The sequence below is a fragment of the Kogia breviceps genome, chromosome 2 (genome assembly GCF_026419965.1).
Source record: "Kogia breviceps isolate mKogBre1 chromosome 2, mKogBre1 haplotype 1, whole genome shotgun sequence".
Lineage (NCBI taxonomy): Eukaryota > Metazoa > Chordata > Mammalia > Artiodactyla > Physeteridae > Kogia > Kogia breviceps.
This window is the reverse complement of record NC_081311.1, coordinates 55,415,678-55,441,402: the sequence shown is the minus strand read 5'-3', so window position 1 is coordinate 55,441,402 and position 25,725 is coordinate 55,415,678. Positions and strand designations below refer to the sequence as shown.

The following is a 25,725-nucleotide window of genomic DNA, read 5'->3' as shown; positions in this document are numbered from 1 at the left end:
GGTGTACACACATAAAATGACACCAGGTGCTCGTCAGAGATCTGGTGAACGATTCCTAATGAGGAAAGAATCCAGGCAGGGGTCAAAGAGTGGCTTTGGAAGTGGCTGCCAACCGGCCGGCCGTGTGAGATAATTCCCCGAAGCCAGGCATGGTGCAGAGAGAACACCGAGGGCTTAGAGGCCTGGCTAAAAATACCCCCGACAGCTTCTCCCTGTCACCGTGCCTGGGGCCGCACAGGAAGGCCCTGGTTTTCTACCTTTCTAACCAGGAAGAAAAAGACAACAGCACAAAGACCCCCGAACCCTAGAAAAGACAAAACTTACATAGATTGCACATTTTTTTTTAAGAATGCCACCAGGAGGAGTTGGCTTGCCAGTTGGAGCACCGCAGGGTGGGGAAGACAGCCGGCTCCGATAAATCAGGCATCCCAGGGCGTGCTTAAGTGGCCCAAGAGGCCTCCAAGATTAGCCTGCCGGTGGGGGACAGAGGTGGGAGGGAGAGGGCTGCTGCCTGTGCCCCTGGCCACTCACACATGTCCTGTCTCTCTCCCTGCGTACCCAGGACAAGGAGGAGGAGACCCGTTGGCATCAGACCAATGCTGCGAGGGGTGTGAGGATTAGAGCCGCCGTCCATCACTCAGCTGCCAGACCTAGAAAGGTAACACCAGACCCCTGACGCCCTGATGCCCGGGCTGCACTGCCCCCTTTGCTTGAAACCTGGCCGGGGCAAGGTCGTGATGGGGCAGGGCCAGAGTCAAGGGTTATCAGCCTTTTCGCCCAGCCCTTCTTGCCCTGGGCTTCAGGGCTTCTCTGTAATGCCTTGTGTGTGTCCAGCACAGAATGCTTCTGGGCTTCAGTTTGTCCATCTCTAAAATGGGTCCTCCATTGACTCCAATTCTCGAGGATTCTGTGAATCACTTGGGCCTCCTTGTTATTTGGAGTTAAGCCATCTTTGCAACCTGGCTCAGTTTGAACTCTGGGGGCATAGCCAAGGGTCCTAGCCCTTGGGGGTATAGCATTAAGGCCACAAGGTCTTCAGGGCCAGACAGGGTTTGAGAAGGGAGGATTTTCCAAGGCAACCCTGGCTGGAGATGTGTCTCACTGGAGCTGTGGCTGCGGTCTCCTTTGTGGCAGGATTTGAAACTCCAGAGTCATCTCCCTGGCAGCTCTGGGCAAGAATTATCATCTACATTTTCAGACCGGGAGACCAAGGCACAGGGAAGTTAATGGGCCTGCGGGGGTTCACACAGCAAGCTCTGGACACACTGTAGCAGCTCAGCTTTATCCTATTGGCTCTGTCAGCCTCTATGCTTTTACTACACTACACTGGTCTGGCCAGGGAAGTCTGGCTGTTGAGCTCAATAAACCACCAGTCTTTATTGTGCGCCCATGGTGGGACCCATCCATCCATCCATCCATCATCCTCCCACCTGGCCATCCTTCCATTCACTCATCCATCCATCCATTTATTTGTTTGTCTATATCTATTTATCTTTCCATTCTTCCAACTGTCCATTTACTCGTTAATTCACACATCAAACCCACACTGGCTCTTATACCAGGCCAGCCCTGCACTAAAGGCTGGGTTTTGAAGATGAATCAGATCCAGCCCTGCCCTGGAGATGGTGCAATCTGCGATGGAGGTTGATACATGATCTCAGAGCCAGGCTCAATTCCATGAGGTCAGTGCTCAAGGCCCCTGTAGTGTCTGAGACTGCATGAGGAAGGGAGGAGGGGCCACGTGCTGGTAAAATGCAGGCAGGCATTCAGGGAGTGCTTCCCAGAGGAGGTGGCGTTGTTCATTTATTCGTGCCCTAATTGTTTATTGAGAAAGTCTCCCTGCTGGGAACCGCTTGATGTTTTGGAGACACCTCAGGGAGTAAAACTGACAAAACTCCCTTTCCTGTGGCACTTACATTCTCATAAGGAGACATGGACAATGAATGCCTAAAATGTGATATATCATGTCAGATGATGCCAAGTTTTAAGAAGGGAAATTAGGTACTAAAGAAACAGACTACAGGGACTTCCCTGGCTGTCTAATGGTTAGGACTCTGTGCTTTCACTGCCGAGGGCCCAGGTTCAGTCCCTGGTTAGGGAACTAAGATGCTGTAAGCCACGCGGCGCAGCCAAAGGAAAAAAAAAAAAAAACAGAGACTGCAGGATGAGTAAAGTGTTCTTTGACAAAGGATGGTCAAAGAAGACCTCTGACAAGGTGACATTTGAACAGAGACATGAATGCAAGGAGGGAGTGAACCGGGGTGCCCTTGGCGCATTCATGGAAGTAGCAGGGATGCATGTGGCCGGAGGGAAGTGCAGGTAGGAGGGGAAATCAGAGAGATCCTGGGGGACCCGCTCATGCAGTCAGACAAGAGGGGAGCAGGGAGATGGCTGAGAAGCTGTTGCCCACATCCAGGTAGAAGGTGGTGGTGGCTTGGACTAGGGTTTCAGGGAAAGCAGTGGAAGGCATCAAAGTCTTGACGGTAATTCAAAGACCTTGCAGGCAGGCTTGTGGGTGGATTAGACGTGGAGGATGAGGGAAGGGGGGACAGTCCAGGAAGGCTCTTGGGTTTGGGACAGGAGCCACCGGGAGAACAGAGGTAGCTGTTTTTCTCTGCCAGGGATGACGGCAGGGAGGGCTGAAGGCAGCCAAGGAGCTGTGTTTTAGACACGTTAGGTTTGAGATGCATTTGAGACATCCAAGTGGAAAGGTTGAGAAGGCAATTGGATATATGAATGTCTGAGAGGCAGAGAGGGGTCCCGACTGGAGATATAAATGTGGGAGCTGTTATGTATAGATGGTGTCGCAAGCCACAAGGCTGATGAGGTCATCTTGGGAGTGAGTGCAGAGAGAGCGCTTCAGAAGCCTGCGTCTGAGTCACGGGGCATCCAGCCCTTAGAGGGAGGGAAGATGGGGTGGAGGCAGTAAAGGAGATGGAGAAGGTGCAGCCAGGGAGGGAGGAAGAGAGCTGAGGGAACAGGCTCTTCGTGAACCAGGTAGATTTTGTTGGCAAGTCGGGGAAAGGACACTCCAGGTACAGGGAACAGCATAACAAAGGCTCAGAGGCCTCAATAATAGAGCCATATTTGGAGAGGGGTGGTGGAAAGGAAGGAGGAACCAGAGCCTCTCCCCCCTGTACACCTGGCCACACACAGGCCAGGGCCCATGGGTGTCTGGCAGGGCTGTATAATAAATGACCCCATGTCTGGGGACCTTCCTTGTCACCCTGGTTGGCACTCCCTGGTCTCAGCTGATGTCTGCGCACTTTGCGCTTTCTTTTAAGAAGCTTCGCCTACCTCTCCTGACCTCCCACCGTCCCTCTGGGGCTCTTGGGCCCCTGAGACCTCCCCCTTGCCCAGAGCACTTGTCTGAAAACACAGGGCTCAAGGCAGCAGCTCAGGAGCTGTCGGCAGGGGAAGGGCATCCAACAGCTTCCTATTGAATCTCTAAGCACTACCTGGATCCTTTATCTTAAAAGAAACTGTTGGGGCTTCCCTGGTGGCGCAGTGGTTGAGAATCTGCCTGCCGACGCAGGGGACGCGGGTTCGTGCCCCGGTCCGGGAGGATCCCACATGCCGCGGAGCGGCTGGGCCCGTGAGCCATGGCCGCTGAGCCTGCGCTCCGCAACGGGAAAGGCCACAACAGTGAGAGGCCCGCGTACCACAAAAAAAAAAAAAAAAAAAAAAAAAAAAGAAACTGTTGAAACTTCCTGGACTATGAGTGTGTCAGAGCTGCCCGCTCACGTGCAGTTAGAACAGAGGAACTCACTACCTCTAGTGGGCAAACGCGCGCGTGTTTGGGTGGGGAAGGGTCAGCCTTTTGTGCGCCTGTGGTGTTTCACACTCAGTACTCAGCTCTCGGTGGAGAGAATGGCCACGGCCCGGTCAGGGAAGGCTGCAGAGAGCAGCTGCTGCCCGGAGGCTGGGCAGGGGTTCATCCGGGCTGTGAGGCGGGATGGGAGGTGAGGGGAGAGCATGTGGCCGGCCAGCAGGCTGCAGGGGCACAGGCCAGCCCCTCTGCCCCAGCGAACACAGCCCGATGTGCCTGGGATGTGGCAAAGGCCCAGGAGACTTCTCCGTACTAAGTATAGGATGGAGCCAGGCAGGGACTTGGTGACCCCCAGAATCCCTCAGGGAGGTGTGCCTCTGACTCCGGAATGGGGACTCGGGGAGCCATGGGGAGCCGCTCTGATGATGCATGGCTCTGTGGCAGGCCGGTGGCAGGAGGCTGTGGGTAATCTAATTAGTGTGCCAGGCGGATGGGCCAAGTAATCCTGTGCCTTTAGACTCACTTTCCTTTAAGCCTGCCCCCACCCAATGTCTCCCTAAATCCTTCCACTGCCTGGGTGACATCTAGCGGGAGTGGACTTATCTCCATTGAACAGATGGGTAAACCAGGGCCCGAGAGGAAGAAGCTTGCATGATGCCACAGCTAATAAGTGGCAGGGTGGAGCTTTGAACCGGGTCCGTCTGAACCCCAAGCCCGCGCTCAGTGCTGCGTTCTGCCATCTCCCAGGCTCTCCTAGAATATCCACACTTGCATGCACCTTCATATAAACCACCTGTTCAACATTCCCCATTTTGTAGATGAGGAAACAGAGGCCCAGAGAATATAGGACACTTGCCCAGGAGCACGCAGCAAACCAAGGGCAGAACCTATACCAGAATCTGATCTGGCCCACTGTGTCCACCCAGCTCCACCCCCCGCCCCCCACCCGAGTGCAGGCCCAGGGATCCCATCCTGGACCCCACCCACTTCCTCTTGGAGCATCCACTGCCTTTCTGTTCTCCTGCAGCCTTTGGCACTCTCTCTGGTTGAAGGCACCAAGTTCCTCATCAGAAGGCTCCATTGTGCCTATTGTTTAAGTATAGATTACTAATGAAATGCCTTTTCATTGCCTTCCCAGTGAATAGTTTCCGTGTAAAGTTAATTTGCAGTGTTATGTAAATTCTGTTTAACTTCAATCAAGTTTCTAATTATGTTTTTACTGCAGTAATTCCCATTTGATTTGTCATCTCCTGTTAGGTATTTAATGTTCGGGCGGGCAGGTTTGCTTTCCCTCTGTCTCTTGGTTTTCCAAGGTCCACTCCCTCCCTGACCCCTGTCTGTCTTTCCTCCTTTGCTCCTGCTTCCTTTGTCCCCTGCCCCTTCCCTGTGAATCTTTCCCACCTTCTCTCCTTCCTTCCCTTCTTCCTCTTGCAGCCGTTCCTTCTCCCTTTCCTGTTTCCCTCTGCTCTTTCTGGCTCTGTCTCCCTCTCTCTGCTTCCCCTCCTCCCTCCTGCCCTCTTTCCCCTTGTCACCTCCCCCATCTTCCTTCTCTTTCCATTTCTCCATCACTCCTTCTCTCCTACTTGGTGCTGGGGGCCTGGCCCTGGTACGGTGGGAACTGGTTAAGAGTCTGGGTGCTGGATCTGTGTGCAGCTCCTGATCTGCCCCTAATTAACGGTGTGACCTTCAGGTTGCTGATCCCTCATCTGTAAAGTGGGGTCACAACATTACCTACCTTGTAGGGTTGTGAGGATTCAGTAAGGTAATATATGAAGAAGGGCTTAGCTTAGCGAGGGGGCCTGGTCGGAATTGGCTTTCACTTGAGAACTCTTGGCCACACCCCTGATTTCTCTGTGGGCTTCCTGAGGTGCCTCTGCAGTGGGTGTCTGTGCCACTGGGGTGATGGAGGTCAGGCCTGAGGCCAGGGCAGGGTGGGAGCCAGCTGCAGACCCCCACAGAGCTGGTGGCTGTCCCCCCGGAGCAAGGTGTCAGCCCTGCCTGTCAGGAGATGTGGCCTCCTTCTCCCTTAGAGGGCTGGTCTCGGGGCTGTGAAGATGAACAGGCCTGCTGTTCTCAGGGAGCATCTGAGGCCCAGACCCCCAAAGCTGGAAGAACCCTCGAGACCCTGGCCCCCAGACCTTTCCCAAATGACAGAGTAAAGGCAGAGCTGCTCCCACCAAGTTGGACTAGACACTCCCTTCCCCCCCACCCTTTCTCCCACCCTGGATGCCGCCCAGGCCAGACCATGGACTCTGGCTTCAAAACTGCTGCTCCCGGTACCAGGCCCCCACAGACCTGTCACTAACTCACTTGGAGACTCCCCTCTGAGCCCCGGTTCCCCTCCTGCCCTACATCCAACACAGGGCTTTGGGATTCTCCCTGTCATCAGCAGCTGGGCGGCTACAGTTTCCCAGCAGGCATCTGCCCTCTGGGTGGGGAGGGCGGAAGGAAAACACCAGACAAGGCCGAGGGCTGGGCGCTGCTCTTCCCCTCCTTCTCTCCCCTCCTCCCCCCCTGCTCTATTCCCATCCAGCACGTCCCTGACGGGTCCAGGAAGCAGAAAACAAGTGTTTGGAGAAGGCATTCTTCTGGGTGAAGAAAGGCAGGCCCGGTCCCTTGTCCTTCAGACACAGGGAAACCTGAGCTGGCCCAGTCCCGGCCTGCTGGGCTGCATGATCACCTGACCTGCCGCAAGTGGCTGTGTGTGTGTGTGTGTGTGTGTGTGTGTGTGTGTGTGTGTGTCCCTGGTCCAGGAAACCTTAACCAGTCACGTGGCTGCCTTCCCTGTTTGTCTAAGTAAGCAGTTCAGGCCAGCTGCAGCCAGGAGGCTGAGCCAGGGAGCCAGGGGAGGGGGCCACACTGGTAGGGGCGGTGGACAGAGGGCAGCCCTGAGCCAGGTCCTGGAGTTTTCGGGCCTCTGGATTTGGTGTGGGGAGGCCTGGCCTGGGGAATGGCCCCTGCTTCTGACCCCCTACCCTCTCTGGGCCTCCCCTACCTCCATCTGTCAAGAAAAGATACTGGGCTTGCTGACTACAGAGAACACGCCCAGCCCTGAAACAGGGAGGGCATCCTCTGTCCAGGAGCAGCTCAGAAAGGCCAAAGAGGGACACATGTGGATGCAGCAGCCCCTGTGATGTCCCCTAGAGCGTGTTGCTGAGTCCTGGCCCCTCAGCAGGAGAGCCCAGGTCAGCCCATTGTCATGCATCCAGCAAGCCATTGGTTAATTCAGCAGATAGGTATTAAGCAGCTACTGTGTGTCGGGACCTGGGCTAGGCAAGGGGGTAGGGTTGTCCGCACACCAGGTCTTCCAGAACCTCTCTGGACCTCCATACCTGTGACATATTTTCCTCCTGTTGGATGGACAGGATCACCTTTCCTAGCAAAGACCCTGTGCTCGTGTCATGAGGCAGCCATGTCCCACCACACTGCCACTCCAAGAGGATGAAACCTCAGCGTTGGGCAGGGGACCTCAGGGGAGCTGAGAGACATCACTGAGTCCCTCGTGGACCAAGCAGCTGGGGCGAGGGTCCTTGTTCTCAAGAGAGGCTGGAGTCAGAGCCAGGCTTCCAGAGAAGATGTGGGCAGAGTGCAGAGGCCCTGAGCCCAGATATCTGAGGGCCTTCTCCGAGCCCACCCAGGCAGCAGAGCCCAAGGGAATGCCCTGAGTAGGACCTCCCTCTGCCTTCCTCCATGTTTACCTGACCTGAGCACTGTGTCTTACCTATAGAGGGCATAGTCCCCCAGGTCGTGGAGGAGGAGGAGGGCTATGGTGGCCCTGGGGGCGGTGCTTTTGAGACCCCGCCTGGGTTCAAGTGTCTGTTTATCCCCCTTCCTCCCTGCTGCTTCTGTGTCTCCTTCCTTTGACAAACATTTCCTGGCAACCAAGTCTGTGCCAGGTCTGTGCTCAATACAAAGCACATCCCTGGCCGTGGAGATGCTCACTGCCAAGCTGGCATCAGCAACATCTCAGGGTAGGCTGAGGCCCAGGGAGAGGCAGCCACTGGGTGGGGATCAGGGTGTGGCTGACCCCACAGGCTGCCCTAGGTTCTGGGGAAGCTTAGGCATACTTTTCCCGGATGGACTGAGGCCGATTCTACTAGATGCCCGGGATGAGGGGCACAGAGAGCTGCCATCAGGGCCACACAGAGCATTGTCAGACGTTGTCTCTGTTGTGATAGGATTTGGGGGTGTTCACTCTGTAAGGGTCCCATGGGCTAATGAGCTCAAGGCCATTCTGATACAGCTGGAAAACTCCAATCCAGAAAAGGAATGGAGGTGGGGTGGCCACTGGTTGAGTTGGTGACACAGGCCAGCCATCCTGCCACCCATGACTGAATGTGGATTCTGGCCAGGGGTGGTTCTAAAGCCTGTGTATCTCCAGCCGAAGCTTGCATGCCCCCGGGGTCAGGAGGCTCACTACTGCCCCATGGCCATCTCGGTAACTCTCCCTGGTAACTGGTGCCCTGGCCACCCACCAGGCTGTAGTCTGGCTTGTCTTCTATCCTGCCCACCTCAGGCCCACAGACCTGAGGCTTTAGCGTCCTTAACCTAGTCCCTCCCAAGCTTCACTGCTTCCAGGAAGAGTACCAGGCTGGGTCCGCAGACAGCCCTATCAGGGCCTGTTTGATTGGACTAGTGTGGACATGTCATCAGTGTCCTGCGTTGGGCAGCTGAGGTGAAGCCAAAGTCAGCCCCTGCCCAAGTGAGCAGTCCCACCTTCCCAGCACAGCCCCTGGGGAGGCCCTTGGGCTGCCCACGGAGCAAGCAGGAGACCTGGATCCCAGCTCCATTTCTGTCCCCAGGGTGATCTCAGGCAAGGCCCAGCCCCAGTCAGCCCAGACCACCTCCTGTTTGCGCTGCTCCCCAACACTGAGCTACAAGAGGGCTTTGTCCATGGTGGGCCCTCCGCACTTTCTGGCCTGTTTGCTTTCTGAGTCGCCTGTTTGCCGAGCAACCTTGAGAGAGACCTGAGATGCTTCTCCCGTAGCCTGGGCCCTGGTCTGAGGGCCTTTGTTCAAACCTCTTCCCCCTCACTAGGCCAGGCCACTATCTTCTCCTTTCCCACCACATCCTCACCTGTGGACAGGTGAGTCCCCAGCTCCTGAGGCACACGGAATGGGTTGGGTTCACCTGGAGACCATGGGTGGTCCCACAGCCCCTGGACTGAGTTCCCGTCCCACCCAGAACCTGACACTTTTAAGGATCCAGGTATCCAAAACTGGGATGGGGGGGCTGAAGGTGTCTCACTCTGGGTGCTGCGCCCATGGTTTGACATCACATTGTCCCTGGCGTGGGAACTACCCTGCCTGGCTGGGATGCCACAGCTTCTGCAGAGGTACCACACTGTCCCTCGTCTTTGACCCCTGGGAAGTTCTGCCTTTGAGGCCTGAGATCCATCCTTGTTCAGCTTCTCCCCTTGTCCTGGTCGCTTCAGCATGGCTCCTTGAAAGTGACTCTGCCCAAAGTGGGGGAAGGCAGTGATCTGATCTGCAGGGAAGGGCTGATTCCTACAGCCTCTACTCAGCTGTGCCTGAAGTTCTGGGAATAAAACCCAGTAGTGCTTTTTTGTCAAGGCCTCTTGCTAGAAAACAAAAAGCTGGAGGTCTAGAGGTCAGAGGCCAAAGGCCACTGAAGAGGCCAGGGCAGCTGCCCACTCCTGCCCCAGAAAAGTTTGGTGCTTCTAAGGAAGCCTCCACAGGGCCCTGCTCTCTCCTGGTCTGGGCGGGGCCAGTGAGACAGGAAGCCAGGGCAGGCCTGGAGGATGGGACTCAGGGTGGCCTGGACCTGAGCCAGGGATGAGGCGAAACCCAGCCCTGGCCTGGTCCCAGGGCCACAGGCACACAGGTCACCCACCCAACAGGAAACCCTGCCCGGCACCCCCTTTGTCCCACCCCGTGTTTCCCGCGGGTGGCGCTTCTACAGTTTCCCGTGGGAGCTGCTGCCAGGAATCATGCCCTCTTGAGAAAGGAAGCTGGACCTCAGGCTCGCGGCTGCCCTGCCTCTGACCTGTTCTGACCCACTCCCAGGGCCTCGCGTTGGTGGAAGCTCTGGGTCCCTGCCCGTCCCTCACTCACACATGCTAGTGACTTATCTTCTCCTGGATGATCAGTCACCTTTAGGGGCCAGGCCTGGGAGCCTGGAGAGCAGGGTTTTTGTCTGGGATCCACCACCAGCTTGCTGGTGCACGTGGGCTAGTCACTCACCCACTCTGGGCCCCATCTGTAGAAAGGGGAAAGGAAGAAGCTTTGCCCTGCTATGAGCATCCCATGGGATAAAGGGTTTGGAGGTAGGATGAATCTATACCCTATAAGGACAAGCAGGTTTGGGGTTAACTGCCCCAGATCCCCCCCACCCCCAGTGCATCTCAGATATCTCTATATCCAGCCCAGTGGGGAACAGTGTCTGTGATGGCTCCAAGCAGGGAGTGAGACGTGAGTGGCTACCAGTGTCGCCATGGGGGATGGGGGTAGTGATGCTGGCATCACCCCTCTCTGGGTCATCCCACTGAAGACACAGGGGCAAGCTGGGCATCTGTGCCTGAGCAGGAGCCCTCCCTCCTCCCTCCTCCCAGGACCTGAGAGGTGGAACATGCCAGCTCTCTCTGCTCTGCCCTGCTCAGGCAGATGGGCCAGGGTGGCAGCTTGTGGGCCGAAAGCCGGGGAGGGTTCAGTGCCGAGGGGCAGATTCTCCTGCCACTCTCCAGCCCTCCTCCTCCCTCCTGGTAGGTGCTCTGAGGACTTCAGTTTTCCTTTGGTTGTGATGTTGAGTGTAAGCTGCAGGGAGGAACAGGGCAACGATACTAAGAGCTGCAAACACTTCTGTAGCACTCTGTGGAGGTGCTGCTCCGATCCTTTATCTACAGGAATTCACGTTCACTGTGACAGCATCTCTGAGGTCACTACTGTTGTCCCCATTTCCAGAGGAAGAAACTGAGGCACAGCCTGGTGAATCGACCTGCCCAGGGTGGTTACGCTGGGATTGAACCGGGCAGCTGACCGCAGAGCCCATGCTCTTGGCCACTGTGCTGCACAGCTTCTCTGACCCACCTCCCCCGACCAGGTACCCCCAGCCTAAGCCCAGCCCAGTATCAGGGGTTGCAGCTTGTTCCCAAAGGGGGATGAAGGGAGGGTCAGGATGCCAAGGTGAGCAGACCCAAGTCGCCATGGCATTGGGTGAGCTAACAGACTCGGGGTCACCCTGACCTTGTGGACCAGCTAAAAGCTTGTTAGCAACAGGGAAGACCATAGGTCCAAGCAGCCCAAGCCCCTGCGCTGTGTGGTGAGAACTCAGCCTCCAGTGGTCTTGGACACATTGCTGCTCTGAGCCTCAGCCTCCACGTCTGTCAAATGGGCCTTTCAGAGCCAGTGGCATAGGGAGCTGTGAGGAGTCCTTGAGGTTCTGGGAACACAGCGTCTGACCCCCGTGGCTCCTCGGGGGGGTGTGAATTTCCTTCCCAGTGAGTCAGGCCACAGGGACGGGGACATTCCTGGCAGCAGGATTAATGTGGGCAGGGTGCCGAGGTGGGAGCCCAGACGTTACGGGTCAGAGTCAGGCTGGGGCCTTGAGTACGAGGGTGAAGAGTTGGAGCTGACCTTGTAGACAATGGGGAGCCATTGAAGTTCTTGGCCAGAGGAGTAATGCATCCTTGGGGAGAGGAACCTGAGAGCAAAAAACCCTAACATGCTCTTCCAGGTGTGGGGCCCCGAGGCAAAGGGAGTCACACGGCTAAGAAAGTTGGCCCTGGTGGGTGTCAATGCCAGCTTTCCTCCTGGGCGCATGGTCCACAGGGCGCTGGCCAGCACAGGCTGGGAGTGCGGGCTCTGCAGGGAGGAGCAGGGGCAGTGCTTAATGCCTCTTCCTCTGCGTGTCCCAGAATCCCCCCAGCTCGGGTTGTCTGGGTTTCCCACCCAGCTCTGGGTGGGGCCCCGCCGCTCCTTCCTCCCTCTGTGGCTTTCTGGTCCTAAATGGGCGGGGACTCTGGAGGTTGCAGCGGGCTGTGGAGTGTGAGCCAGGGTGGGGACACTGGCGGTGGGTGGAGTCACGGGATGGGTGGCCGTGAGTCAGGAATTGCTGGGCCTGTGTGTCATCTGGCTGCGTGCTGTTCTGGCTTCCCTGCGTCTGTCTGCCTCATCTCTCCCACCCGCGTCTGCGCCTGTGGGCTGCTCTGCTGGGGCCACAGTGCTATTTCCAAGAGCTCCGAGCCCACGATGGAGAAGTCAGAGGAGCTGGACTCCAGGTCCCAGGCTCCCCCAACACGCAGGGTGACCTTGGACATGTCCCCTCCCTGTCTGAGCCACCATTTCTCCCATTGAAGAGTGAGGGTGGGGCTGCCCAGGGTTTCTCAGCTCCTGCTGTACATGAGATCCAGGGCAACTTTGAAAGATAGCGCACCCCAGACCACTTAAATCGCTGGGGCAGGGCCTGGAGCCTGGGCGGGAACCTCTGGCCTGGATGGGCTGCTCTCTCCACCCTCCCCAGGTCCCCCACCCCAGGCAGCACCGTGGACCAGCATGTGGATTCTGGAGCCCAGGGCCTGCACTGGATCTAGCTCTGCCACTTTCTAACACCATGGACAAGTGGCTTCATGTCTCTGAGCCTCAGTTTCCTCATCTGTGAAATGGGGAGGGCCTTACCGCTTTATAGAATCGCCATGGGGACAAATGGGTTAACCGGCGTAGCCAGTGCCTCTTAGAGCCGGGCCTAGGATGGTTGTGGTGAGCACTGTGCAAGTGTCAGCTGCTGTGTTCTCTGATCTAAATCTGTTTTCACACCACCCCTCTCATCACTGCTCATTCATTCATCCATTCATCACTGCTCAAACATTCTGGGGGCAGGCCCTGTGCTAGGTGCTGTGGGTGACAGGAAGGAGACACCATTGTGGGGCTGGCCTTGGCCTGTCCAGGTGTCCAGTCCCAGAGGGCAGCTTCTGTCAGACCCAAGGATTGATGGGCAGGTGGGGGTTGGCTCCCCCAAGAATCCCACCAAGTTGCTGGGCTGAGGGAGCCCCTTTCTTAAAGAACGCACAGAGACCTCAGCCTCACGGGGGAAGGAGGCGCATCGTAGGCTGGTCCTGACGGCCTCGGCTGGGAAGCACCTAGGAGTCCTCAGTGCCTCTTGGCAGGGGCCCTGGGATGCTCTTTGGGTGTGTGATGGCTCAGACAGGGCTGGGCCCTGGGGCTGCCCAGGAAGGCAGGAGCAGCCAAGGTAGGCAGCGAGAAGAACAGGAAACCTCCTCGTAGCCCATCGCCAGACCTGGCCCCATCCTCCATCTCCTAGAGTCCTCCCAGCAACCCAGGACATTAGGTAGGCACTAATGCCGCTTTACAGATGGCAGATGGAGGCTTCAAGGGATTGGGAGGCACTTGCCCAGGTCAGGGAGGGTACGTGCCAGAAACAGGCTTGGAGCCCCCCTCGGTGTTAGCAAGATCCGGTGGGACCAGTCAAGCTTCCCTGGGTGGCTGCATCGGTGGAGCAGCTTGGGACAGGCTGCAGAATACAGTTTGAGGATTAACACACCCCACAATCCTTTTCTTCCCCAGCCTTCCCAGTAGCAACCCTGCAGACCATGACTGGGCTGCCCTTGCAGGGAGGGCTGGCGTCCCTACAAAGAGCATGAGCTCCCGTGGCCTGGCTCCTCCGAGGGCCAGGGGTTGGACGCCCTTACCCCAGTGCAACCTTCTCCCTCCCCATTGCACCGTGAGTAAACTGAGGCAGGGAGAGGTGCAGGGACTTGGCTGAGGCCCCGTGGCTTGCAAGCAGCAGAACTAGGACTTCATCCAGGCCTGGGTGACGTTAGTGCTGTGCTCTGACCCGCTACCTCCTGCAAGCGAGAACAGCGCTCTCCTTTGTCTGGCATCTGTAAATCTGGGCCTTGGCCATCACTTCAGACTGGCCTGGCCCACGTGTGACCAGAATCCCAGAGGGATGCCTGTTTGGGGAGTGTGACCGCCGGGGGCTGGCCCCTGGCCCAGGACAGGGATGGTCAGGAACACTTGGTACTAGCATTTTGCATGTGCTGTCGGGAGTGCCCGTGCCCTTCAGCCTCTCGACCTTCCCGCCTGCCCTGGGCCTGGAGTCCAGGCTGCCCTGTGGAGTGGACAGCTGACGGGGCTGCCCAGTCCTGCACCAACCATGGGTGTCGTGTCAGCTCAGCCGATCGTCCAGCCAGTGTTAGCCCGGACCAGGAAACTGAGGCCTGGAGGGACAGGGGGCTTGTGCGTGAGTCCTCGGCTCCTCAGTCCAACCTCCAACCAGAGCTGGCCTGGCTTCTCGTCCTGTCCCTCTCTGAACTTATGTCCCCTCCTCTGCAAGGTGGCAGGCTTAGACTGAGGACCTCCACAGACTCTTCTAAGCACCTCTGCAGGCCCAGTGAATGCTGCAGGGGATTTGGGATCGAGGGTATCACAGGGGTGGGGTTGAGATGGGCAGCACAGGGCCCTGCCACCCTAAGCAGAGTGGGCAGGGGCAAGAGACAAAGCCCATAAGAGGGGCCACTGGCAGAAAATCCAGTTTAAATCATCGGCATTGGGAGTGGCAAGCACCCAGCTGGGTGGCAGGGTCCCTGGTTTGGCCAGCCCCAGCCAGGTGCCCCTCTGGGCAAGACCCTGGCCCCTGGGAAGGGTGAGGCTATGCCCGCCCATGGGGCCTGATGACATGGTGGGTGTGGAAGAGAGCCCTTGGCACAGAGCTTGTACCTGGAGGATGCTCAACACCTTTGTCCGTTCTGTGGGGAGGGATTGGGGGCCCCCCTCCTGGGAGCAGGTGACCCTCAGGAAGCCTATCTCTGGGGAACAGACCCACGGGGCTGGCTCTTGAATCAGCCTCAGAAGGGGCCTGAAGCCGGGATTCATCTTCTCAGGATCTTTCTCCATCTTTTCGGTAAGAGATCCAGTGCCTCCCTCCCCAGCAAGACCCCAAGTCTTCGCAGCAAACCTGAGCCAGTGAGAACAACGACAGTCCCTATTTACCAGGTACTTCCTGTGCAAGTGTAGTGTGGACATAATCTTGTTAAGTCCTTACACCTCTGTGAGAGGAGAGACTCATTATCCCCATTTTACAGATGAGGAGTCTGAGGCCCAGAGAGGCTAAGTTTCTTGCCCAGCATCACAGCTCAGTGGATAGCAGAGCCACTCTACATACACATTCTGTTGTGTCAGAATCTAGAGCCACATTATGTGCCCTTAGTCCATGTTGTACCTCCCCCCTTGATTAGAGGAGAAATTGTTCATTTGACGGCTTGGGAAGAAGGGAGCCCCTTCCCTCTTCCTCCAGCAGGAGTGAGCCACGAGTCACAGCCAACTTCTGTCTGGTCTCAGTTTGCCCCATTGCGCAAGCCCGACATCAAGAGGCTGGGTGGCTCGGCACACACGTGCGCCATGAGCCGGAGAATCTCTGAGAGGCAGGTTGGGTGAACGTCGTTCCTCGGGGCCTGGGTGATGCTTGTGGAGAGGGCGAGGACTTTCCCCTCTGATAGGGCTCTCCCGAGGAGGTGCCACTCCAGCCTGGCCTTGAAAACACAGCAAATTGGAATTGGGCTCTGGGTGAAGCTTTGGCGGGGTCCCCGGGGATGTGTCTGCATGTGCCCTTGAACGCAGCTGTCCCCTGCTCCTGATTTCATCTATCATTTTCTCTTCAGTCTGAGGCTTTTCTCCTGACAAGCCTCTGGGCCTTTGCCCAGGTGGGGTGCCCTCTTGCCTGAGAGACTCTTCTCAAGAGCATGATGCCCTCAACACCCCATTTTGCTGCCCTCCAGCACTCTGTCCTAGAATTACTCTGTGTCTTGCCCGCCTCGCATTAGACAGTGTGTAAACACCCTTGGGAAGCATCCAGGCTGGCGATGTTGGCCTTCGACCGTGCCCTCCTCTCCTCACCCATTCACTCCTGCTCTTTTCCTTCTCTTCCTTCTTTGGCGCAAAGTAGGCAGTGTCATTAGCTGTCGGGAGAAGGAAATGAATGAATGGTTGGATGGCAAAAACAAACATGAAAGGGAAGCAACCTAAATGTCCATCGACAGCTGAATGGATAAAGAAGATGTGGCACATATATACAATGGAATATTACTCAGCCATCAAAAGAAACGAAATTGAGTTATTTGTAGTGAGGTGGATGGACCTAGAGTGTGTCATACAGAGTGAAGTAAGTCAGAAAGAGAAAAACAAATACCATATGCTAACACATATATATGGAATCTAAAAAAAAAAAATAGGTCATGAAGAACCTAGGGGCAGGACAGGAATAAAGGCACAGATGTAGAGAATGGACTTGAGGACTTGGGGAGGGGGAAGGGTAAGCTGGGACAGAGTGACAGAGTGGCATGGATACTACCTAATGTAAACTAGATAGCTAGTGGGAAGCAGCTGCATAGCACAGGGAGGTCAGCTAGGTGCTTTGTGACCACCTAGAGGGGTGGGATAGGGAGGGTGGGAGGGAGATGCAAGAGGGAGGAGATATGGGGACATATGTATATGTATAACTGATTCACTTTGTTATAAAGCAGAAACTAGCACACCATTGTAAAGCAATTATACTCCAATAACAATAAAGATGTTAAAGAGAAAAAAAAAACATGAAGAACAACCCCTAGAAGTCCGTTTATAGCCCCTATTTTCCAAATGAGGAAACCAAGTCTCAGAGATGTTAAGTGGGCAGAGAGGTTTTGGAAGCCCTTACCTTTCCCAACATCCTCTGCTTCCGTCCCCGCAGTGCCAGGTGTGGCCCCAGGTTTGTGCTGGGCGTCTCTTGACCACCAGAGCTTTTCCCACCTGGAGGCATCCCTGAGGGCCGAGCAGCAGACTTGTCAGGCATACACTTCATTCAGCAGAACCTGCCAGTCTGCCCTGCCCCGGTCACTTGCGAAGTTTCCTCGCAGGAGAGAGGGAGGCGGGAAGCCGAGTGGCATGCAAAGAGGGGCATGCAGCAAGGACCTGCAGGGCAGGGCCAGACAAGATGCACTGGGCTTCCCGGGCCTGGGTGTGGTGTGGGCAGGCTGTCAGAATAACTCAGAATATTCTCAGCAGAAGTGAAGACGTACAGGATTATTGAACCAAGGGTAGTTTGTGATTCTCAGGCAGCCTTGGCCAGGAGTTTCCCCAGACCCCAAGCCACCAGCTTCCTAGGTCTGTTTACTTATCTTTTCCTTGAGGCCAACTGCAGCTGCTGTCCTTTGGGGAAAAGGCTCCGGATTTCAGGCCTCCCCTGAGCGCTCAGGGCCGCCCAAGCCTCTGTGCTCAACCCCGCTGTCCCTGGAGTGAGTACGAGGGTCTCACAGCTGGAGATAGATAACCAGGCACCCAGTTTTAATTATGCAAGGAGAAAGAAAGAAACACCATCCAAATGTCTGGAAGTTCTGGGCAGGGAAAGCTCACTCGGGGGAACTATCAGGGAAGGCAGCATGGTGTAGGCGGTCCTTTGGGCATCGGAGGATGGACAGGGTTCCGATGGGTGGAGCTGGGACCACAGAGCTGTTGAGGCGTGGTTTGGGGTAATAAGACAGTGCACGTTCTACCACTTCCAGCTGCGTGACCATTGGTATCTGCTGCAAAGTTTCTTCATCTATAAAATAGGTCTTGCAGTTCCCTGGTGACAGAATCGTGCTGAAGATGGAGTGAGGCAGTGAGAGCTTCTGGGGCTGTTGGGGAAGGGCCCTGGCAGGCGGGGGAATCTGCTGGGTTTGTCACATCTTGAGCACAATGGGTGTGTTTGTGTGTGTGTTATTGGCAGCAGGTATGAGGATCGGAGGCCTGGTGACAGCCCTGAACTTCAGGCCAAGAGGTGGCATTGGTGTAGCCCCTGCCCACCACACCACACGGGGTGGTCCAGCTCCCTGCCCCAGTGGCTTGTGGGTAGGTCGGTGTTCTGGCCAGTGTCCTGCTCTACAAGGTCAGCCTGGGGCCTCCCCTAGTGGGTGAGTAGTTAGACAGACAATTCAGAGCTGCCTTTTTCCTCCTGGCCATCAGGCCTTGGTTCCCACATAGGCCCAATTAAAACTGGGTGACTGGTTATCTCTGTCTCTTCCCCATGTCTGGATTCCCCCAGCTTGGTGAGGTCAGAGAACATGTATTCCAGGAATGTGGGAGGCGGGACAGCCTGCCTGGTTTGGATAACCATTGGGGTAAATATTTGCCTTGCTCCTGGAGCCAGCACTGGCTGCCAGGGTAGGACGAGGGGCCTGTTCCCAGGGTCATGTAAGGGGATGTTTCCCTGGGTGGGTCTTTGAGGTGAAGGAGCCCTTGCCTCCCGAGTGAACCTGGGAGCAGGGTCTGAGGCCACCGTGCCTGTGCAGGGCCCCTGAACCAGCAGCTGTTCGGCCCATCTGTAAAGTGGGGGTCGGCAGAGCTGCCTGGTCCAGCTCAGGTGAGGAGGATCAGCCCCACGTGAGAGCCAGTTCAGGTCAATCCGGTTTGGGTGGGTGCCCACATGACCATGTTCTGGTCCCCACTTGACCACTTATGACCTTGACAGTTAACCCTCTCCCAGACTTTAACAGTCTCCATTTGCTGACCTGTTCTTGCGTGGCCCCTGCATCTACATACCCGTGTCTCGTTAAACCCTCACAGCCACCAAGGCATGAGGGGCATGTGTGTGTGATTAGCAGCAGATGACAAGAGCCCTGAACTTCAGCTCAGCAGTGCCACTTGTGTGGTCCCCTGCCCTGTGACCACAGCGGGGCAGTCCAGTCCCCTCTCCCAGAGGCCTGGGGATAGATCAGTGCTCTGGCTAACATCAGGCTCTACAAGGTCAGCCTGAAGCCTCTCCTGGTGGGTGAGTATCTGGAGGGGCAGCTAGTCCCAGTTTAGAGAGGAGATGGTCAGAGATGCCAAGTGACTTGCTCAAGGTCACCCAGCATTAAAGGGCAGAGCAGGCAGAGCAAACCCAGCTCTACCCACCCTTGCCCTCAACCTCACCACTGAGGACAGAGCCGGGCTCCAGGCCAGAATGTGGGCTCCCAACCCTTGGCGGCTTAGAGAACAACTGGTCACTTAGCCACGGGCACAGAGCCCTCATGAGGCCCCACATCCTAGACACCCTGTGGCACGGGCACCTCTGTCCTCCAAGAATCCCTAGTCAGCCCTGAATCTCTCTGGGCCAGCCCCAGCCCCAATCAGCTTGGCCTTGTGCCTCCACCCAAGCCCACACCCAGGTGGGTCCTTCCTCCCAGGGGATCCATTAGAGGAGGAGGGGATGGGAAGGTGACTGTGGCTGGGGGAATCCATCTGGGTCCTGGGACGGTTCCCACCCCCGAGTGACCTTTGCCAGACCCAGCCTTGCCACTTTCCAGCTGCAACACCTCTGGCAACTCTACCCTCCCTCAGAGCTCAGTGTCCTGCTCTGCAAAATGGGTGCTCGTTCCCGCCTTGCCCTGCCCCCGAGAGCGCCAGGCACGCGATGAGAGTGAAAGCACGTTTCAACCTGTGATCTGCACACCGCGTCTTCTGCCCCTTCCTGCCCTCGCAGCCAGAAGCGGCCCTGTGGTCAGGGCGTCCCCCTCACCCAACCCGGAGTGAGAGTCCTGAGCTGAGGATGCCCAGGAGAGCCCTTTGGGCAGTGGGGCACCTATCCCTCTGGGAGCCTGGGTGGGACCCTACCACCCCCCTGGGCCCTGAGTCTCAGGCTGTGCCCCACCCCAGGGCACCGAGAGCCCTTTAAGCAGAGAACACTTACCTGCGTGGATCCATGTCCTTTATGGTTGTGGTGTGCTCAGGCTGGGAGCAGGCACGGGACACCTCTCCCTGGTCTCACCAGGTGGCCAGACCCTTTCAGGCTGTGAGGCTCACCTCAGGGCACCCAGGGGCCCGGGGATGCGGATGGATGATTTCACCTCTGTGTTCACAGCCCCACCTGGGCCTGAGCTCCCCGACCTCCACCCCAACCTGCTTGAGCAGCCAGTGTGAGTGAGGCCCAGCACAGGGTCAAGGGAGCCCGGGTGCCCAGTGCCAGCTGGGCAGGGTGTGGGCTCCCTGGCTGGTCATCTGGTAGTGGGCAGAGTCCAAGTGTCAGCAGACCACCTGCTCATGTCCGGGCTCTGTTCTTATTACTTATTCGCTCCTTACTACCTGCATGACTTTAGGAAACTATAGAAGCTCTCTAGGCCTCGTGTGTAAACTGGGGGTTCTCTTTAGTTTCTACCTCGTAGCATTTCACCGAGGGCTAAAGGAATATAATATCCCAGGCATAGCCCCCAATGTGGACCCAATCAAGGCAAGCTCCTGGTCCTTTCTCCTTCCCAGGTTGGGGTCCAATACAGGTTTATGGGAAAAAGGGTCAGTCCCCAACCAGGGGAGTTCATATCCTGGTGCCCCCTCTGTGTGGTGCCCTTGCTGTGTGACCTTGGACAAGTCTCTTCCCCTCTCTGGTCTGTTTGCCCCTTTGCCCAAGCCCAACAGCAAAGAACCGGGGATGGCTGGGGGCAGAGAGGCACAAGCATGTGCGCCATGAGTCCAGGCGCCTCTCAGAGGCAGGATGGGCAGGCGTTGTTCCTTGGGGCCTGGATGTCGCTCACCGAATGAGCGAGGACTTTCCGGCTTCTGTCTCAGCTGCCAAAATAATTATTTTCTCTTTGTCAGTGGGTCTGCGGCCAGCTTGCCTTTGGGAAAGGCCTGAGCTGTGGGCAGTGGGGAAGCAGGAGGCTGATTACAGTTCTCCCTCAGCCACTGGGGACGGGGGCAGGTGCTGCTCTCTCCAGGCCTCACTTTCCTCCTCTGTGAAATGGGAGAGTTGGAGTCAAGGGCCGTTTGTGTCCCCATGACTAGCAGAGTTTGGGGACTGCCAGAGTCAAAGAGTCAGGACGCAGAGATATTCTCTTTCCTGTGTGGGGTGGAGGTACCAGGCTAGGCTGTGGGAGGCTGGGGCTCAGGACCCCAGCGATCCATGGAAGCCGGCGCCAGCTCCTGCAAGGTAATTTAGCCTCCGCTGACATTGCCAGAAAGCTACCTGCCCCTCTGGCACTCATATGCGTTACCTTATACTGTCTGTACCACTCTTAGAGAGAGGACCCCTCCTCTCTATATTGCCTCCCACAGATAAGAAAACAGAGGCACAGAGAAGTTTAAGAAATTGTCCAAAGCCACATGGTAAGGGGATGAAACCAGGACTTGAACCAGATCATTTTTATTATTGAGCCTACCTCTCAAATGCTAGGCCTTGGTGCCCTTTATTGAAGCCATAGGCACCCACTTCACTCCCTGGGAGACCCTGCCTGCTGCACAGCGGGTCTGAGGCCTCTGCCAGACCCCACATGTGTGGGAGCCCACAGTTAATGTGGCCTGTTGCATGCCCACTCCTGACGTAGCCACGGGCCTCATCCTAAGAGGCGCTCAGCCTTGTAGGCAGGTTTCCCATATCTTTTTTTTTTTTTTTTTTTAATATTTATTTATTTATTTGGCTGCACTGGGTCTTAGTTGCAGAGTATGGGATCTTCGTTTTCGCGTGCGGGATCTTTTGATTGCAACATGCGAACTCTTAGTTGTGGCATGTGGGATCCAGTTCCCTGACCAGGTGTCGAACCCAGAGCATGCAGCCTTAGCCACTGGACCACCAGAGAAGTCCCATGGTTTCCCATTTCTTAGAGGAGGGTGCGCAGGTGCAGGGAGCATGGCGATCACCCGGAACCACCCAGCGAGGTGCCTTCATAGCTGGGACTCAAACTCTGGGCTCTGTGGCTCCCACCCTGCAGCCAGGACTCCAGAGAAGCCTCCCTGCCAGGCCCCTGGGTCTGGTCCTCCTGAATTCCCATGGGGCCCAGTGGGTAGGGAGGAGAGGGGAGTACCAGTGACACATTGTGGAGATAGTGCAGCTGGACTCACTGCAATAGGGGGCAGGGGGACTGGGGTGCCCACATACCCAGCATACCCGCGGATCCTGCCACTTCTCCCCCTCTGCTCTGAGCACCACTGTCTCTGGCCCAGACCCCTGGGGCAGCCTCCCCACTGGTTTCCCTGGCTCCTCCTGTCCCTTCTAAGCCCTTCTCCCTAGCAGCCATGGGGATCTGTTCAAACTAGACCTAAGCTCATGTCCCTCAGCTGCTCAGACTCTCTCATGGGTCCCATCCACCCCCGCAATGATCAGGCCTGCCTCTTGGCTGTCACTCACCCCCACACACACACACACTGCACCCACCACACCACCCATTCTCAAGTCTTCTGCTGAGCCAGTCTTTTTACCCTATCTTGGAGTCTTCACATATACTATTCCCTGTGCCTGGAACACTGTTCCATGCATTTTGGCCTGCCTCTCTCTGGTTCATCCTTCAACTTTACTTACCCAAAGACATACCCCTGAAACTTGAGTTTACGCTGTGTATGGTCACCCTTGTACTCGTTCATTCTGGCAGACATCACTTGTAATTATGTATTGTTTGGTTCTTTGCCTATTATCAGAGTTCCTACAGGTCAGGGACCACTATCCTGTTCACAGCTCAGGGTGTTTGCTCAATGTCTCTTGAGTGAATGAATGAATGTCGAGTGCTTCTGTCACCATATGTCCTTAGATCCTCCCAGAAACCCTAGGAGAGATCATTGTGATCCCATTTAACAGGTGACAAAACTGAAACCTGGAGAGACCGGGAGCTTATCCACAATCACATAGCCAGTAGCTGGCAGATGTGGGGTGTCAGGGGCCTGTTTGTGTTAGGGCTCCCCAACATGATGCCCCTTTTCCTCTCCATCCTTCAGATTCCCCATCTGTCAAGTGGGGACGAATGGTTTGGCCGACAGTAAACGTTCCAGCAGGTGGGCAGTGTGGCTGGGGTGGGGTGGGGAGATGTGGTAGCAGGTCATTTCTGGGGCCCCTGCTCTGAGTGGTCCCTGACCACCCTTCTCATTTGCAGCAGGATGGAGCTGGAGTGAGGCAGAGGGGCTGCCAGCTGCTGACCGGCACGTGGGACGCTGGTGATTTGTGGGTCACTGAGGTAGGTGTGCGGTTGGCTGGGCGGGGGGCAGCTTGGCCTGGATGCTTGGAGAAGGGGCAGTATGTCCTGAGTGGGGGACAGGTGCCGGCCCCGGCACACTGCGCCTTTGACTGTGGCACAGCCCTCATGGGCGGGATTGGGTGCAGCACCCACCCCGTCCCCACTGAGACCTCATCGGCCCCCAGAGGGGCCTCGAGGGGCCTCTTAGTCCTGGCCTGTCTCTACAGTGGTTGCCAGGGCAGGGGTGGGGAGACGCACACAGAAAGAGGGGCAGGTTTGGTGTCCCCAGCATTGGCACAGCAGTCCTTTCTGTACCACTCAAGCCTGTGGCACATGGGCTTCATGCACTATAAGCAACATGGCAGCTACATGGGAAGAGGCCTGGGTGGGCAGAGAGGCCTGTTCGCTGGGCTGGGTGCTGTGGCTGGCCCACCCCCTTCTCTCCCACAGTCGCCCTGAGGTGCACACCTGAGCACTCACAAGTCTCTGGGCTCTGGGGTCAGAGTGCCTGCATGCAAATCCTGGCCCGGCCGCTCTTCCACCATGACCTTGTGCGGTTTCTTTGTGCCTTGATTCACCTGTCTGTAAAAGAGGAATTGGGGTCACAGCCCCGGCGCCCAGTAAACGCTCTGGACCTATCATTTTCCTCAGCAATGTAGGGCCCCTTCCTTCTTCTTGCATACCTCAGTTCCCACCATCCCTCCTCCCTGAGGGCCCACCAGTGCCGGGATAGAGACCAAGTGGTCATGCAGCCTGATGAAGGAGGGGGCTTGGGCCCCGCAGGGAACTCCTGGGAGCAGCTGGAGCCCGAAGGTCCCCAGCTGAGCCTCCCGGGCCTGCCTCAGGTCCGGACACCAGTGTATCTCATCCCAGAGTGGCATTTCAGGGTTGATGACACTTGGCCCTGTGCCAGAGGGCAACCCGTGTAATCCCTCTTTACTCTGTGGCTCCCAACCCAGAGATGAGAGGCTGTCACAGAAATGCTGACTTGGGCCAGGGCCTTTTGTCCCAAGGCTCTGGGGCCCAGCCAGGGGAGCGCGAGTCTTCGTCCTGACGTGAGGCCCTGCCCGATCGTCTCCCTGCTGCCCTCAGCATCTCTCCTGAGGCCCCAGTGCTCCCAGGTACCCACAGGCAGGGCCAGGAGAGCCCGGGGGATCCTCTATGCTTCAGCCAGACTCTGGAACCAGGGAGCAGGCCTTGATCTCCCTTCCTGCTGTAGAAAATCCTTTCTTCCTCCTATCAGCTGCACGACATTGGGCAAGTCCTTTCACTTTTGTGAGTAGCCTCATCTGAAAGTGAGGATAATCATACAACGTTTCTGAGAGGGCTGTTATGAGGATGCTTAGAAGCCTGGAATATTTTAAGTGTTGCAGCTTGGTGAGAGTCGGCTGTGTACCAGGCACTAGGCTCCTGAAATACATATTTCTCCACACAGTAATCCCATGAGGAGGTATGTTGAATGCCTCATTCTCCAGAGGCTCAGTGTGGTTAAGAAACCCATAGAGCTGTATGTGGTGGAGTGGGGATTTGAACCAGGAGAGGTACCTTGGAATTAAGCAGCCCAGACTCAACGTAGATGCTCAGGAAACAACCCCCATTTCTACCCGGCGGCCTTTGGCCAGCCCTCCAAGCGTGGCTGCCCGCAGGAGCCGGTGGGTGGCCCGCGAAGGCTGGTGGCCCGCCCCTCCCATGAAGGCTCGCCGGCAACTCCATAAGGCTAGGGGAACCTGCTGCTAATTGTGAGGTAACCTTTGAAATTCTCCTTCACGGTGGGTTCTCTTTTCGGATGTTTTTCAAGGTAATTCATTCCCTTTCCAGAAATTGCTGGTGGAGGAGCATTAGGCAGCTGGTAATTAATCATAGAAGCGGCTTGGAGTTTATTCTTTTAAAAGAAGAAAAAGGAGGAACAGAAAGCCTTGGTGGAAAAAAAGAAAAGGAAAGAAAACCACTCCAAGGCAAGGGTGGTAATCAATACCTCGGTGTCCTAGAAACGGCTGGGGGTGGGGATGGCAGACGTGCAGCCTTCTCCCTTTCTTCCCCGGGGCTGGCAGATGGTCAGTGCCTGCAGCATCATGTGTGAGTCTCTGCCCTTAAGCATCAGCTCCCTGCGTGACTCTAAGCAAGCCGCTGCCTCTCCCCAGACTCATCTTTGCTGCCTGTAAAATGGGCGAAGGTCAGGTGTCAGACTAGGAAAGGATATTAAACGACCATGCTTGTTCACTGCCACATCCTAGTGCCCGGCACGTGGTCATTGCCCGGTCGATATTTTATCAATGGAGTGAGTAAACGAATGAATGATTTTCTTGGAACTCTGTTAGCTGTCATCAGTCAAGGAGGTGGTCCTGGCTACAGAGCACTGTTTCTCTAGTTCTGCTATAATTTAGAGTGACAGGCAGGGTGACAGGCTAGTTATGTCACTTTCCAAACTAATGATGAAAGGACAGTCTTTGATGAAAGGCAGACTCTGGCCAACCGAGCTCGGGCCCCCTCGGGCAACCATACTGTCTCTGTGGTGTCCTCAAGTTCAACTTTCCAGGAGCCTGAGCTGTCTGGAGATTTTTTTTTCCAATCTGCTTTCTGGGAAGATAGTGAGCTCCTCGTCGCTAGAAAATATGCAAGCTGGGGTTAGGGCTGTACATAGCGCTCACTCAGACAGCATTCCTGAGTTTGGTTGAGAGCATGAGGCTCCCCGGGTTGGACACCGAGGAGGCTAGACTGGCAGAGAGAGAAGCCTCTCCCCTCTGGGAAGGCTGGAGGAGGCCACTGAGAAGGCGGCTTGTCCATGCAGGACTCCGCTGCTTTGGTGCCTGTTCTCTGGAGGGAAGGAGAGTGTGCAGGTGTGTGTGTGTGCCCTCGTGTGCTGGTACGTGCACATGAACAGGCGTGTGTGATTATCTAGGCTGCGACGTATGTGAATATGCGTGAGTGTGCAAGGAAAGGACAGTGCCCGCCCATATAGGAGTGCCCCCACCCCTGTGTGCACCTCCCGTCAAGAACCTGGCACCTCAGGCCATCCCCACACACGAGGCTTGGCTCCAGCCTCCCATTCGGA

The 25,725-nt window shown here is 56.4% G+C and overlaps 1 protein-coding gene across 3 annotated transcripts in view; it reads left to right on the top strand.

Moving 5' to 3' along the window:
- Nucleotides 1–572: 572 nt before the first annotated feature.
- ZMIZ1 (zinc finger MIZ-type containing 1) overlaps nt 573–25,725 on the top strand; it is a 166,964-nt gene continuing 141,811 nt past the window's right edge. For all 3 annotated transcript variants that reach the window (XM_059054273.2, XM_059054274.2, XM_059054272.2), the window contains exons 1-2: nt 573–658; nt 22,596–22,673. The gene's annotated coding sequence lies outside the window, so the exon portion shown is untranslated. The remainder of the gene's footprint in view (nt 659–22,595; nt 22,674–25,725) is intronic.